Raw genomic sequence first — 8,253 nt, forward strand, 5'->3', positions numbered from 1 at the left:
TTCTCATGCTATCTCCCCCCCCCCTTCGTCGGCCCCTCTATCCATGCCTCTCTCGAATACGTAATACACACACATACCTCTCTAGGCCCCGCCAAATGCATCAACTACACATTCACACATGTTACATCACATGCCCCATTGATCTAAAAAGCCCTCTCTTCACGTTTATTTCGCATACAACATTCCTTTTGAATAAAATGTGGCCAAAAAATTATTTTAGAGTTTCTACATATATAAAACATTACAAAGTTACATGGAGGAGTACGAACACTAATTTGCATTGCATGGTGCCCACAATGATATTTATTCCGCACTGTGAATTTGTATATTTTTATACTATATACAAAGTTAGTCATAATAAAGAGAAACGAAGAGCATCTCTCTCTCTCCATCGCATACCCCCCATGTATGCCCCTTTCACGTATGCACACAAAACTATCTCCATGTCCTCTAAAAGTAAGCCCCGAGAAAATTCACGCATGTTTCATCTTTCTCTCGCCATATATGCAATGACGATCATTGTATTTGAAGCGAAAGCACGATACGTACATTGGACTTCAAAATCCACTCATTACGATCACCATTTACGTTTAGTGGTTATTATACAGTCACGGGCTCACCGTACAACTCTGTATTTGCTCATGACATGACTAGTTGACCAGTTAAACGCTCCACGTGGCACCTCTAGTGTTGCATCACATTATCTCACTACCATCGTGCCCACCTGTCGACTTGTATCTACTCTACATCTACACTCTTATAAAATACATAAAATATACACTCTTATAAAAAACAGAGTTGGTGATGATGGTGTGCCTGCCATCCTGCAATATAGGCCGTCCGATTTATATCTAGCGGATTGGAAAGAAACTATGGCAATTTTGCAAAAAAGGTACCCACGCACCTCTCCACATTTGCAAATAAGGCATTTCCTCGTTCATCCTTTTCTCTCACAAGATAAACAAGTCATACAAATGCATGAGCCGTCTGTTTTAACACACATGAGCTGGTGTGGTGATTATACACACACGCACGCATGCACACGAACTGCATCCACGCAACACTCACACAAACACATGCACCCACGCACGCACACAACACTCACACGTACACACGCAGCCACGCACGCACGCAACACTCACACGTACACATGCACGCATGCATGCACACACCAGTACACCACACGACCAACACACACTCTCATGCTCAAGCTCAACCTACATGTGCATGCGCACACATCAGGTCCTGACAGACACATACACAACCAGGTGATTCCTGCGCACGGGTTGGAGCCTTGTCGCGCCTGCATAAACTTGTGTTTATCTGACCTTTTCCCTATGCGAACTGATAGGTGGGACCCACAAGGAACATGGTCAATTTAACTAGTCAACATGGCGCCACACAGACTATTTGGCCGGTCAACAGAGTGCAATTCGATGCTGAACTATGAGCAAGTGACCGTATAATCACCATAAAATGTATATAGTGACCGTAATCAGCTTATTCTGAAGTTCGGTGACCGTATTACGCTTTTCTCTCTGTAGGCCCTCCAAAACTACATCTCTACACGTTCTCGCATGTTACATCTAACAACTATGCAATACAACACTACTACTACAGTCTAACACAATAAATCATATGTGTTTTTAGTTTTACTAGATATCATATTGTTACTTATAATTATTCAGTTTGCATACATTAAAATTGCCTTTGAAATGTATGGCAGTATTATCTACCACGCGGGAAAAATCACGCCCTTTCCTGTTTAATCGGGTTTGAATCAATGGATCGTGCGAAACAGCAAAACTATAGTACTATACAGTACAAGTGACAGTTCACTGGGCCGTCGTGTCGTCTACTCCTCCGTCGTAAGAGTGGAGCGCTCGCTTTCATAAATCTTCTAGTCCCTTTCGCCGACATGTGGGACATCAAGCTACCGGGTCCACGTGCCATACCAGAATACAGTGCAGAGCAGCCGGGGTGAAGCACCCCAGTCATGGCGCCGGCGTAGTAATGAGCAATGAGGCGTCAAATCACAAAGCTGCACCTTTCCCACAGTTAAGTTGGAGGGACGAAGTAATAATGCTAAAAATAAGTTGGAGGGACGAAGCAACCATCATTTCACTCGTTGCTAAATACGCTTCTCCCTCATCTTCTTCAACTTAACCACGTGTTGCTTCTGCCATTGTTCTGCCTCATGTGGGACGCGGATCGGCTTGGTAAAGCACTGACATGTGGGACCGCATGTTAGCAAACCGCCAGGACAACATCCTCCGAAAATAAGAAGCCTAATCCTACACTTACAAAGGGCTATGTAGCTGCTACGTATACTTTCCATCTAATCTATATATGCCCCCCTAATTTTCAGGTGGGGTGGGCCTAATCCTCTCCTTTAATCCAATAAATAGTCCCACATCACATCAGTTCGTAAATTTACGTAAACCATTACGTAAATGTAGCATTCCTCAAATAAGAAACCTCCCCTGCCATCCGTGCAGAAAAATCACCTCCTTTTTACTAATCTTGATTCTATAATTTTTTAGATCAATATAATTGAGATTTGTATAGATAGCACACATGAGCAAAACCAAGTGGTAGGTTAAGGGCCTCCACAATGTGTAGCCAAATGTGAAAATAGCTTTTGGCATCGTGGGAACCATTGTGGACGGTGTTGCCAAAGCCAAAAAGATGGAACTGAAGCTCCCTGATTGATTGATTGAAGGAATAGAAAAATGCACTTGTGAACGACTTACCGTGGTCTCCCTCAATGGTGTTCTCCGTCGAACGCACTTCGCCAAACCACAAAAAAAAGATATTGTCAACATCACCGCAATGGGGAAGGAAGTTAAATATAGTTACTACCTCCATTTTTTTGTACACAAGGCCAGTATATTAAAATTACAATTTGCAAAGGGCCACTAACACTAATCGAGGCAAAATTGATGGGGTTAGCAACCAAGGACATTAATATCCCATGCATGCATGCGGAAGTGAGAAGGTTGGGTTGCATGGTGCTGCATTAATCAAGCAATGAGGAGTGAGATGGTTAGCTCTTTGGTCTTTGGAGAAAAAATATGCATTAATTGACACGTGAAACAAGGATTTGTATTGATTAAATCCCGTGAAGGAAAACCCCGCCTTTCTTTTTTAACACTAGTACTCCTAGTATGTACGTACTTATCCTGTTTGGGTCTAGGCCTTGCATTGCCAAACTTCGCCACACATTTTTGCCAAGCTTGCCTAAAGTTTTCAAAATGAGAAGGAGGTACACTAGCGCACGGCTGTCGCAGTCACACCGCACCCTCACACGGTCGCTCCTGCACGCCGCGGTCGCACCGCACCCTCACACAGTCGCTCCTGCACGCTGCAAACCCAACCAAGGGAATGCACCCTCACTGACACGTGCTGTCGCATGTGAACAAACCAAACTCAGCCATCCTATCGCTGACACATAATTTTCGTTCATAAAGTATGTTTATCCAACCGCATGTTGGGGAGTATCCGTATGGCCCGTGCGGTGGTCTGTTGGGAAGAAGAAGAGGTGAGGAAGAAGGAAAGAAGGGTTAGGAGACGTAGGGTATTCATCCAACTGCCTGAAATGGTAGACTGACCCAAGTCAGGCGACTTGCGTAACAAATATATGTTTTTACACAGCAAAAGATCCATAAAAATAACAACATAAAGAAAAACTATCACTACTCGTGGAAAGAGACGGCCTCGTCGTCTTTGGCTGCCAGCGTGAACCAGCCGTCGCTGCCGACGTGTGTCTCTGCATCGTGGTTGTCCTCGTCCTCTAGCTACTCGTTCAAGCGGAGCGTGCGGGTGCTCTGCACGGACGAGAGCACAGCCCGGTTCAAGTCGAGGACGTCCGGTTCCGCCTGCAGGAGGGCCTCGATGGCAGCGGCATCCGCGCGCTCCACATCGAGTCGAGCCTCCGCTGCCCGGTTCAAGTCCAGGACGTCTGGTTCCGCCTGCAGGAGGGCATCAATGAGAGCGGCATCCATGCGCTCTGCGTCGAGTCGAGCCTCTGCCGCCCGGTTCATGTCCAGGACATCCAGTTCCGCTTGCAGGAGGGCCTCGATGGCAGCGGCATCTGCGCGCTCCGCCTCAAGTTAAGCCTCCGCCGCCCGGTTCACATCCACAACATCCGGTTCCGCCTGTAGGAGAGCCTTGATGGCAGCGGCATGCGCTCGCTCCACATCGAGTTGAGCCTCTACCTCTCGGTCCTCCTTTAGTATCGCCATGTTGAACCGCTGGTCCGCCTGCACCATGGGGGACTCGGACGCTGGCACGAAGTCGACGTCCATCGTCTCAAACCCATCGGGGGCCTTCTGCGTCGTGACCTCCGCCATGAACATTGGATCGGCTTCCTCCTCCTCGTAGCTTGGCTCCAGAGAACTCGGGGATTGGCCCGCCGCAAAGCGAGCTTGGGAAGGAGGTATGTGGCACCGACCGCTGCCGCGATTTCTGCGCGGTGCTCCAGCGTCAGCATCTTGTAGTAAGTGATCTTGCGGCGCACCATGGCTTTCCGGTGAACTAGGGGACGCTTGATGCAGGCTAGGGGATCGAAAGGTGGGGGAATGGGCTGGAGATTTGGTGTGGTTTTAGGGCAGTGGCTGGCGTAGGCCGAGCAGCGAAGGTTCTAGTGTGAATAGTGGTTCCGGTGATGACCGGTCAATCAGTTTTGACTGTACATCGCTCTTATCGCGTTCACGTTGCAGCCTGGCATGCTGGACCCTCCACGTCGCTCACCGAATGGAACGTGCTTCGTCTTGCGTTTTCGCTCGCTTGTGGGACCGTAGTTGAGAGCAAACCGATGTCCCTCCCCCTCCCCTGCCCGCGTCATTTATTATACCCACTCCCTCTGTTTTATGTGGAGTAAATAAAAGCAGAGGGAGTATACTACGGATGAGGATCCCCTGACGTGGCCGAACCCATTGAGTAACTGACATGCGGGGCCTAGCAAGCATGGGGTCCGCCAATAAGTGACCAAAAGGGAGGGTAAGGCAGGGATACCTACGTTAGAGGATCCACTTCCACTATACTACTTTGACCAAATGTTAGAGTAATAATATATGACATGCAACTTACACAAATGTTAGAGTAATAATATATGACGTGCAACTTACACAAAGCATACAGGGTCTAATGCGTTTTTCGAGGCTAACTTTGACCAAATGTTAGAGTAATAATATATGAGATGCAACTTACACAAAGCATACGGTCAAATTCGTATGTGAAAGGAGTTTCCAATGATATAATTTTCACATTATACATCTCATGTACTATTAATCTTGTCAATAGTCAAAGTGGAAACCATCTCGAATACAAATCTAGGAGTACGTACGAATCTAACAATATTGATTGGGCATTGTTGAATGTTGATACCTTTTTTTATCAAAGTAGAGATACTTTGACTACACATTAAACTTATATGTAAACTTGAAAGGATAGGAGGGAGTATATTGTACATTCAAAAACGAAACGAACATTGAATACCCTTTATATATGATTTGCAGATGCTATGATCACCGGTTCAAAATTTTGAATCCGCCTTAGGTATCACGTGCCCCCACTCGTTCCCTCTCAATTTCATCTCAGGGTCCGGAGACCTATTGAAAGAGGACTGGGGTGGGTACATGCGAATGATACTTGGCGGAATGTTCAAATGAGGCATGCGGGAGGATGGACTCGACTGGAGGGCGACATGATCGATGGAGAAGAGGGTTGGAGAGGAATGAGAAATAAGCAAATGCCACATGATTATACTTGAACGGCTCAAATAAACAATAAGTTGTCTCGCTTGGCCTACATAGTGAAAGGCCTAATGCGCAACGCGGAGCACTGACGCTTGAATATGGCCGGGAAAATAGGGAAACCGACATGTGGGGCACACCCATCGGGAAGATGTAGCGCAGACTAGTCCAATGCAGGAGCTGCCCCACGACCTCCTCGCCACCGACAACCGTTCATGTGGGTAGTTGGGGCCAACAACGGGGCGCAGCTCCAGCACTGTCTCTGGACACGACGACGGCGGTGAGCGACACGCTCATATCATTGCTAGACACGGTCGGTTTCAGTGTGCCGAGGGTGGCGTTAGTGCTATGGCACGACCAACGGTATGTTTGGTTTGTGCCCAAGGTTGCCCCATCAAAGCATTGGGTAGCCAAAATTTTGGTTGAGGTATTGGTTGCCCATGATTTGGCCGACATTGGCAAGAAAAATGAACTAGAGTTGGCTAGAGTTCATTGGCATGCCAAAGAAATGGCAACCATCCAAATAAAGACCAATCTTTGGGTCATGACCAAAATTTTGGTTGAGGTATTGGTTGCCCATGATTTGGCTGACATTGGCAAGAAAAATGAACTAGAGTTGGCTAGAGTTCATTGGCATGCCAAAAAATGGCAACCATCCAAACAAAGACCAATCTTTGGGTCATGACCAAAATTTTGGTAAGGTGCACTTTGGCCACAATCCAAACACACCCCAACACCCGGCTCGTCGAGGATGCACGGGGCGCCGCGACGCGTCCGCGGAGTGGTGTAGCGCGGCCAACTGCATCCTATGGACCTGAGAACATGCCGGGTCGTCTTGCTTGTTCAATGACATGCGGGGATCGCATGTGAGAAAAGGGAATCTCCAACGTTGCCACGACCGCAGCTGACTACCCTGGCACACCAAAACCCTCGTCCCTCGTGCCGTCGCACGGTGCGTTCCCAGCCGGCACCAGCTGCCCGCATTCATGCCATCCGTTCGTATGTCGTCGTTAAGAGGCTCGGTGCCCGAGGAACCAACTCCGGTGACTTAATGACGCACCCGGACGCTTGGCCTCACGGGAATGCGCTACTTAAACCGGCAACGCCCAGCTAACCTCCACACCGTAGCGCATCGTCCTCCTACCTGGCACCACATCCGCCATGATAGCAAGTGCGAACGCTCTGCGGGAGAGCTTGTCTTCGGGGATGAAGCTCGAGGTCGCCGCCCTCGCTCAAGTCGCCTATCGCAACGCAATAGCGGCGTAGCCGAACACGGATGCGACCGCACAAGCGGCGGCCACGCTGGCGGCCGACGACGGGAGCACCGTCAGCCACGCGTCCTACTTGCCGCCGTCCAACGTCCGGCACCGCCGAGGTCGGGGACTCCTCCGAGGATGAGTAGGGCATGGGAGGCGGCAGGGCATGGTGTGCCAACTGGTCAGTCCGTATCCCGTGTTCTACTCTTCCTCGCCAAAGACTGTACCTTCACTTCACGGGTCATGAACCCCGCCCCCGTACATAGAGATTGCAGATGGAGGACTTCGGTCACTGCCGTAGAATAGGTTTAGGGTCGGGTTTATTTTATTTTTCGGTCCTATAAAATTTGAAATGTAATGAAAATCTGCCGTGTTTGCATTAATCTCGGCCGGTGTATATGAACTTTCACAATAATATACATATTGGAGGAGTACTAGCAAGATGCCCGTGCGTTGCACGGAAGATCAAGATCTTGTGGGAGAAAAGGATGAACGAGGGAAAGCCTTATCTGCAAATGTGGAGAGGAGTGCGTGTGAATTGTCATAGTTTCCTTCCTATCCGTTAGATATAGATCGGACGACCTATATTGCAGGATGACAGGCACACCATCATCACCAACTCTGATTTTTATTGAACCGAGACAAATCTAACATGCGAAGTAAAATAAACACATAGGGTCTATACCTACACAAATTATCTTAGGCATTCCAATAGTACGTCCACTATACATTCACGCATTTCACATCTTTCTACATCTATGGGAACCTACGAAAGGGTTAACGTAAATTGCCTCTCTCTCTCTCCTCCCCTGATTTTCATGGTGGTGGGCCCTTCCCTTCCCCCAATCTACAATCAACAGCTCACATGTTTCACATTACGTTAATTACGTAACCGGGATTACGTAGGTGTAGCATTACTCGTCCTAAAAAAACCAACTAAGCCAACCTCCCAGCATATCGCGCGGGAAAAGACCCGGCCGCGCCATTTTAGTCAGGATTACCGGATTACTAGTAGTAGTATCGATGGATCGCGTGAAGCAACAATTTTTTTTAGGGGGCGAAGCACCTAGTTTAAAAGGAAAAAAGGTGGTACACTCACAGCACTCCTGTCGCGGTCGCATTGCACCCCACACACGTTCGGTCCTGCGCATGGCTCACGCAAACGGAACGCGCTTCGGCTTGCCTCTTCACTGACACATGGGACTGCACTTGGAGAAACCAACCATGCGCCAAACTCCCCC

Source organism: Triticum dicoccoides, chromosome 5B (assembly GCF_002162155.2).
Source record: "Triticum dicoccoides isolate Atlit2015 ecotype Zavitan chromosome 5B, WEW_v2.0, whole genome shotgun sequence".
NCBI classification, from domain to species: Eukaryota; Viridiplantae; Streptophyta; class Magnoliopsida; order Poales; family Poaceae; genus Triticum; species Triticum dicoccoides.